Raw genomic sequence first — 9,500 nt, forward strand, 5'->3', positions numbered from 1 at the left:
TGCCCGGCCCTGCCCATCTCCATCCGCACTAAATACATGCAGACAAAGCACGCTGGCTCTGCAAACGGCTTCAGACATTCCCTTAGGACATCCCCCCACCCCACCAAACTGACACCCCATGATCCTCCCACAATATTCTTGGAGAGGCCACTGCTCACCCCAAAGCCTCCATCACGTGGCCTCTATAAGCTCCAATGTTTTCCTAGTTCACTGTGCAATAACTTTAACCAGTTAAAGCCTTTAACAGAGAGCAGTGTTTAGCAAACTTGGCTGTTCAGAATTAGCTGAGGAAAACTATTTAAAAGTATTGATACCCAGACCCCAACCCTGGAGACTCTGACCCAAATAGTCTGGAGATCCAAGTGTTGATATATTTATTTTAAATCTCCCCAGGTGATTCTCATGTCCAACCAGGAATGACCAACACCCAAGAGGAAGAAAGAAATTAATAAAAGAAGAAAAATATTAGTAGAACGTAGAGACCCTTTTGAGAATCCTAAGGGAACATGCATGATTTCCATGAGTTTGACATCAGAGTTGGTCTAGATTAGGAAATTCATTGTATTCTGCTGTTTTGTAGAAACTACATCTCAGTCAGTGTGCTGGAAGTCACTAGTATATTTTAATAAAGACCAAAGTAATACAGTCAGCTAGAAAATGGCTTCTGTTTGGGAACAGACCGCACGGAAGACGAACACTGTCCCGGTGGTGCATCGCGCGTTACGTAGAGCCCTCCCACCGACTGTTTGCAACTAGTCCTGACCAGAACTATCCACCAGCCAAACAGGAAGCAACCTCATCAGCCGAGCTGGAACAAAATATTTGGGAGAGGATAGCCAGAAAAGCAGCAGGCCCCGTTCTGGGCCCCGAGATAGGAAGTTTTGTGGAGGATGCAATTTAATTTGTCTTTGGGGGCAGTTGTCTCACGTGGTTTACTCATCAGCATGAACTAAGAAAATCAAATCTAACAATTAAATTAACACTGACTATAGTAAGTGCAGCAGGACCAGACAATTTAACATTGCGAGAGTTACTCAGAATCAAAATGTACTAGGCAAATACTCTGTGAAGGGATTTTGCATCTCAAAAGGTCAGACCCACTATTTTCTAGGGAAAGGCCATCCCATGAGTGGTCTCGGGCACCAGCTCAGTACCATATGCATAAAGGTGCTGCCTTTGCCAGGGGTCCCGAGAGGCCAGGAATGGCCGGCAGAGCACTGGAGCACACAGCTGAGAGGCTTTGAAGGTCCCTCTTAACCTGCCTGCACTGCGGGCGACAGTGACATCCTCTACTTCCCCCCTGTAAACGTGGAACGGCCTTACCCCAGCAAAGGCCACTGCCGCAATCAAGAGTAATGACGAAATGTTAGTCACCAAACCGTCAGGCTGGCTGGGTGGTGGGCGGGGGGAAGATGAACTTTTGAAGCTCAAGAACAATGACAGCAACCACCAAAGGAAGCACAAACATGTCTGACATCTGTGTGCCACAAGCTAAGCAAAATGAAGTTAAGGTGATTTCCAAACAACCAAAGAACACACTGAGGAGAATCACAGTAAGTCGGATAAATGGCAAAACTCCCTGTTCTTAAAAAAAAAAAAACCATCAGAATCAATAAGAACACCCCAAAGACCTCAATAAATAAATGGGCAAAGTGTACAGACGACTACTTACCAATGTTTAATAAACAGATGAAATAATTACATGACCTCAGGAGTCATCAAAATTGTAAATAAGTAAGATGCTATTTTTCTCTATCAAATTGGCAAAGGTGTTCCAATAGTTGCATCAGGGAACCATCAGGAGCTCTGTGTGGATGTGCCCCGTCCGCCCAGCAGTGACCCCCACAACTTCGGTGCACCCTTCTGAGGACAGCTCGACCCTCTGTGTAAGAACCTTGGTAAACAGACGTATCCTTTAACCCAGCATGGCTTCATTCATGTCTTTTCAAATTATTAACAAAGTAATCAAGCACGTACATGTTTAAAAAATCAAACAGCCCTACAGGGATTAGAATGAAAGCAACAAGCCCACATTCTGTTCTTTTCAGTCCTCTGTGCTTGATTCCAGGCTTCCAGTCCTGGGCTTGATCTTTCAGCAGGTTTTCTTCCTGTGATATTTATCTCCATATTCTGTCCATAGCTGTTATGCTTATGCCACTAGTTCTTACATTTTCAGACAATATCCACCCGATTATCATGCCCACTGCACCTCTCTTTTCCTCTCCCTGTGATAATTTCATAAGTTTTAGTCAGTGATCAGAATATTATTATGTCAGTGTTGTTCACTTTGCTCTAATATCTCCTCTCTCAACAGCCATGTGTTTTTCCCGACTTAACAATTGTTTTGTTTTCCTCACTTGCACAGTTTTCTACACATTGATCCTTAATTATTTTCCTGTGCTTTTTTTGTCTGTCATATATGAGTATGAGCAGCCACTTCTGTGATAACGCAGTATATGTTTTATCAAAAAACTTCACATCCTGTAAAGCTGGGCGCTACATCTCCTAAGGCTGGTGGAACAAAGTAAGATGCACATCTGTGATCAGAACAGTACCAAAAGCAATCATTGGTACCCTCAGCGATCGCCCAGATGATCCAGGTGGGTAGCTCGGTATGGCTGGAGGCTGCTTCAGGGAAATGAAAAAAAAAAAAAAAGGTGGCTTATGGGTGGGCACTGGGACAATACAGGGGGCAGTCGAGTTCTACACACAGGATGAAGTGCAGCGTGCCTAAACCAAGAGCTGTGCAGGGCTGGGGATGTGCTCCCACCCAGGCTCTAATGCTCATTTTATGTTTTCTGAGAGTTAAGAAGATTTCTGGGAAGGTGATGATAGCAGCAGACACAGTTCAGGTTTTTTCAAAATCTCTGTGAGCCTCCACTTCAACAGGCAGAACAACCAGGCAGCATAATCAGCAACTCATGGGCAACATTTACAATGCAACTAGGTGACAAAGTACCGCCAAGAACCCAAGACTCAAGCAGATGGGGACGAACTGCCAATATCTCTAAGGCCTGTGTTTGTGTCCACATCTGTGAGAGAGGAAGCAGACAGAAGCAGGGGCATCTGATGGACCTACAGGACAAGGGATTCTCAAAATAATCATTGCATGTTCACTGGAAAACACTGAAAAGTGTGTGATGTTAACAGCTGACATGGAGCAGCCAATCCCACCAAGAGTGGGTGCAAGGGGCCCACAGCAATGTCTGAAGGGCTGGGGCCCTCTGTCCACCAGGAACCCCTGAAACGCACCAGCCATGCTCAGGTCTAGGACAAGGCCCCACATTGAGCAGACTCTGCTGCGAGTTAAACTCCAGCAAGACCGGCAAGACACATGAAGGGAAGAGAAGGTCCAGGTAAGCACGAGACCGAGAAGAGGCAGGAATTCTAGGAGAGCCAGCCACCACGTTTCTGAGCATTACGTGAAAACAACAGAAGGCGATACTATATGAAATTAGACTAGCCTGAACTCCTAAACTCCTTCTACAGTTTAGAAAACCTAATTTCATATAAAAATGTGAATAGTATTATAGTCAAATTAGTATTTCAAATAAATATGAAATGGAGGAAGCTCCCCCAGCATGGACATAAAATAATCCTATCTCTTCAAGTGAGGCTGAAAGTAGGCAAACAGAGCATCTTCAGTATATGTTTTTATCAGAAGTATTTCCAAATAGGTTTCCATGACCACAGCAGAGCTCAGTGGGGGCACAAGAATGACAGCCTAAAAGAGAAAGGATTTAACCATTTACTTCAGATCCAAATTTTCCTCACCAGTCAACTGCCAGATGGCTCAAGTTCCCTCCTGCAAAATGCAAGCAATCTCACTTGTTATTTATTTTACAGGGATGCGACAAAGATTAATGAGAAGATGTTTATAATATCCTAAAAGCCCATGGAGAAAAGTGGTTATACAAGCAGGTGGTGTCACACATGTAGTATGTTCTTGGCATACACAAAAATGGAGGGAGTTCAAAAGGCGACTTTGAGTCTGAAAAATACCCCATAGAGTGATTTCCAGTTGTTGCAAGTATTACACGGTTCTGTGGATGCCACTGGATGAGAGCAAGATGATTAAAAATGATGGGACAGAGACTGATCACAGCCTCCTGAGGGGGCTCATCCGCCTCTCAGGCGCAGGGATGTGAGTTGTCTTGTGAAGCCAAACAAAGGCCTGAATGAGTAAAACCCAGAATTTCCTAGAGAAACCATCCTAAGTTGCTTGAAGGTCTGTGGTTGTGTTCTCAGACTTCAGGATGCATTAGAATCACCTGCTGATTTTCTTCAAAGACAGAGTTCCAGGTCCTATACCCAGAAATTATCATCAGTTGACGTGAAGTTCTGCCCAGGAACCTGCATTTAATAAGCTGATTCTCATGTATCCCAAATTTTGAGAATTAGTGGTCTACAGTTTACAGGCCGAAGGTTTGTAGGGAACTGATACATCATTCTCTGAAGGCAGAGATGGACTGGGTCTATCCTAATTTAACCCCCAGTTCTAACTTTTGCTTCTGAGTAGATAGTGGAGAAGACAGGGGAAAACAAAATTTCCTGGGGCTTCACCCCATTGCTAAGGACAGTCTAATATATCCAGAGCAGCATATGGTAACTGACGAGGTTATGTAGTTAGAGTAGATAGTCTAGATTTGTGCTAATATGGTATCCACTAGTCAACATGTGGCTACTAAGCACTTAAAATATGGCAGGTCAAAACTGAGATTTAATGTAAGTGTGAAGTACACATTAGATTTCAGAGATTTCATGCAAAAAGAATATAAAATATTTAATATTTTTATATTGATTACACACTGAAATGATGTTTTAGAAATATTGCAATAATTTAAATAAAATATATTATTAAAGTTAATTTCACTTGTTTTTTTTTTTCATTCCTGGGAAGTTTTAAATTACTGATGTGACTCCCATTATACTTCTATTGGACAGTATTGCTGTAGGTCAATATGCTGTCTGGGTCTTAATTTGCAGAATTTCCAATAGGCTCGTGTTGGGTACAAAGTCTACTTGAGGAGAAAGAGAAATATTGTGATACGAGATCAGTTCGAGTGGGGGCCCCAAGCCCCTTCTTCATCACTACCTTAGCATGGTGACTGAATTGTAATATCCCCTCTAGAAAGGAAAGAGGAGGCCCGACACAGCTCATTCATTAGCCCGTAAAGCCTGCCAGATACCCCTACCACATTAAGAGTCAAAGGGTGGACATTAATGAAGAACTGAGAAGATAATCAAAAGCCCAACAATGCCCACTGCCGGTGACCCCTTCCTGTGTGCTTGAGAGCAGCTGTCTCCTGCTCCTCCGCAGCCCCACAGGGAAGGAAAGCAAGGAGACAGATGCAGAGAAGGGGTGAGGGAACTGGCACCCCAGCTCTAGTGGGGGCGAGAGCAAACGTGGGCCTTGCCTCCTCCTCCTCCTGGAGATTTAATGTAAGTGATTAAACCTGCAGACAGATCTTTCCCAGACTGAATGTAAGAGACCCAGTCCGGGCCTCTCTGCTCCTCCCTGCAGTGACCTGAAAAGACGTTCCTGAAGAGTATATTTCTTTAATTTAAGGGGAATCATTACATTCTTATTCAGTTTCTTTTTCTCACTGGCCCAGAGGCCAACACAGAAGATACAATTAAAGAACTAGCAAAACTCTTTCCAAATGACAAGAACAAGCTGAGACAAATGTGTGGGTTATTTGGGAGCACGACAAGTTTTACACCTAGAGGAAGTGTAAGAAAAAGATTCTCACCTTGTTCACAAAACCAGAACTGAAAATAAAGACTCAGATGTGTCCTCTTCCTGGCTGCTTTGGGTGCCATGGTGCCCAAAAAATTCTAAAACGATTCTAGCACTTGCACCAGCCTCCACCTGCCTGGTGAGCTGGTTTGAACACCTCTTACTGTGGGCTCCATCCCAGACATTTGGGAGACACCCGCCATGGCCCCGACCAGCCCTCCGCTTGAATCCCAATGGGTGAAGGCCACTCAGCCGGAAGCCTGGAGTCAGAGCCTATGGCGACTTCACCAAGTGACCCAGGTCACAGCTTCTTTATTTATAGGTAGGAGCTGCGATTCATAGCAAACAAGCAAAAAAAACCTCAACTTTTCAAAAATGCAAAGCTCATAGCATTTTGTCAGACTTTTGTTTCGGGCATGACCTCATTCACCTAGCAGGAACTAGACCGGACTAGAAATGCTATGAAGTCACAGAGAAGGTGACTGAACTTGCTCCAAGCAGCAACCTCACAGGACAGCCTCCAGGAAGATCCGTGGCATCTGAGTCTACTTACACTGAGTCACGCTAACCTGAAGGTGGCGATGACATTCAGTGCCCAGGAGAAGTCACAGGCATGCTCCCAACTCACTCACTCCATGTGGCAATGAGTTATTCCTCAGCCACACAGGTCAGAGGCCAAAGAGTCTCCCAGTTCCACCATTTTTGTTTCACTTATTGTGGATTTTCTGAAAGGAAATGGGAACTTGGCTGATAATTACCAGGCACAGAGATAAGGTTTCCTCATTAAAGTCTCATAAAACCATGAAAATAAATCACTGCAAGTAGAGAGAGAAAGAAAATCTGTTTAGACTTTTCCACAACCATTTAGGTCAATTATTTTTCCTCTTCCAGTCCAGTGCCTTTCTTTTCAGCTAGCACAGGGCCTGATAATCAAGAGGAAAGAATTTAGAGACCTCACAGAACTTCCCTAATTTCAAGTTAATGGTTTGCTGTGTCAAGGCCAGGCAGCGCCTGGCAGAATAAATGATGGAAGCACAGCTGAGGAAACAGAGCGGAGACGGCCCAGGGAGTACATGTCTGCAGATATGGCACAAACATAAATAAAGACCACCATCTCCAGGAAATCAAAGGGTCCGTTTGCCCTGACCTGGAGACAAAACTATTAGGAGTCACAGGAGCAGTGACAGTCCCTAAGGAGAGTCCACTGGAAATGGGAAGGGACCACCCTCTCCCACTCCCCCTGCCACGGGTGTCCTTTCCTTTTCTGAGCCACAATACCAGGCCTTAGGGGCTCTGATGCCATCCACTTCCTCCCAGGAACTCCTCTGCAGGCCTTTCCCAGCTCAGCCACAGGCCCAGGAGCTTCCCAGTTTTACTACTGTAACTCCTTGGGCCCAAGTCCTGGCTTTCCCAACAGTTCACTTTCCCCAGAATTAGTCTGGACAGCCAATCAGAGCAAGGGTGTTACTGGATCAATATATATTAGCAATGGCCTTCAAGGCTGCACCCAGGCTTCTTGACCAATGCTGGCCCTTGGTACATTAAGATCCTTCCCGGTGAAGTGGGTGCCAGCAGCCTACCTCCTCACTAAGATGCCCCTCCAGAGCCACAAAAGGAACACGCACTGAAGTCAGGTAATAATTTCTGATGAAAATGAATCCAGGTTATCCATAAGCCACATTATTAAAATGAAGACACTCACAGCAGATTACTAGGTGGCAGGGTGAACCACAGGCCTGGTTTGCTAGGAACTAAGGGATTTCCAGGAGGTGGGAATTTCAGTGCTAAACTAGACAAATCTGGACGTGTTGGTTGCCCTACTGCATGGACCCGAGACATTACCTGAAACCCCACACAGTGCTCATTTCACTGAGAGACAAAATATTCAGGCAGCGACTGCCAAGTGCCCCACTTGGAGAAGGTCTGACTTAAGTCTATTTCCTCATCCCCACCAGCAAGTACAGCGAACACAAGAAGCTCCAGCTGAAAGACTCCGTCTGCTTCCAGGTGTCTCTGCGGCTGGAGGCGACTTTCTTAAGTGGTTTGGGCTGCCACTGCAAAGACCAGGCTGGGTGGCTTAAACAACAGACATCTGGTTTCTTACGGTTCTGGAGAGGGCTCTCTCCCTGGCTTAGAGACACCCGCAGTCTCACAAGGCTTTTCCTCACTGCGTGCACGCCGGGAGGGAGCAAGCAAGCTCTCTGGTGCTGCTTTTTATGAAGGCACTAATCCTATTAGGTCAGGGCCTCACCCATATGACCTCATTTGACCTTACATATAGGCTCCATCTCCAAATACAGCCACATTAAGAATTAGGGCTTCCACATGAGTTTGAGGGAGAGACAAACATTCAATCTGTAACATTTATGTCACTCAGTCAAAGGCACTGACCAAGTTTAAATCCCATTCCTAAAGATCCACGGAGGAAATGGATACGGCAGCCTGTGGTAGACCACAGTGCCCCGTACAAGTTGCTCTAACTGGGACGAGCAGGGTGACGATGATGACTGACATCAGGGTAGTGGTTTCCGTCTTCTTCTGAATACACCCATTTCCTCTCGTCCACCTTTCCAAGTGTGTTTACCAATCAGTCGGTTTTGTCTGATGCTTATCACCTGTTGCCCGTGCCTTCAAATGAGCCCCAGAACAGCCTCCTGTGACAACCTGGTGCAGCTGCCAGGCATCCTCTTCCTCCAAGGCTCCGTCTCTCCTTCCTTCCTGTCTTCCTGCTCTGGTGCTGGAAGGGTGGGCAGATGGAGAGAGAAAAGGCAGCAATCCTGAGTCCAGAGTCAGGGCCCTGCTTCCCTCTTGCTTCCTGGCGATGCCTCCACATGCTCTGTCCCGTGCACTTGAAGCTCCCAGCCCAGAAACTTATTTTCCATGATAATTGTGTGAAGTCTCCAATTACCAGCTAAGTTTATTCAATTCTCCCTTGTCCTCCTTGATAAGGATGGATGCCTATTATCCTCTTCTTGAAAGTCCTTATTAATGGCACCACGCTAATACTCGATGAGGTTGTCACTGAAGAACTCGGGAAGGGTTATGAAGTAGAGTGATGGGGGCCTCAGCCGTCTTCTCTCCATCACCTGAAACTGTCTTGTTACCCTTTATCTCTAACTGAAAACATCGGGGCAAAAATTTCTCCCTAAATTCAAGTGTGAAGAACCCAGAGGTAGCCCTGCATTTCCATGGAAACAACAGCATGACTATTTTCATAGGTTTTGCAGCCCTACCTTTGGGGTTCCCATTATCTGCCACATACCAGATGCCCTGTTTGCTAAGGGTTGTGTGCAACACAGCAGAACAACCTGCTCAACACAAGGAGCTTGACGACCCAGATGCAGCGCCCTTGGGTAATGTTGGGCCCCATGTAGGGCATGTTTGTTGAATGACTACGTGACGGTTTGATTCTGCTCCCTGCTCCTGCATCCATGCTGTGATCTTATGACTGATAAAACTGCAAAGAGCTTTAACCAAGGACCCAGGCAGAGACGATCTGCTGCTTATTCGTGGGGAGTCTCTGGCACAGTGGGAGACACTCTGGCGGTTCTGCCCATGTGTGTCGTAGCCCGAGCACATCACTACAGCTCCCACAGCTGCGGTACGCACGGCCTCTGCTGTGTTTGCCCGTATTTGGACTGCTGCGCTGCTGGACGTCAGCAAGGCCATTCAAACCGTCAAGGCTGGCGGTGTCGACACAAAGCATCCGCTTGGTTACATAAGCAGCAAAATTCAGTCATAGGAACAAGATTTTTTGAAA

Source organism: Manis javanica, chromosome 12, assembly GCF_040802235.1.
Source record: "Manis javanica isolate MJ-LG chromosome 12, MJ_LKY, whole genome shotgun sequence".
NCBI lineage: Eukaryota > Metazoa > Chordata > Mammalia > Pholidota > Manidae > Manis > Manis javanica.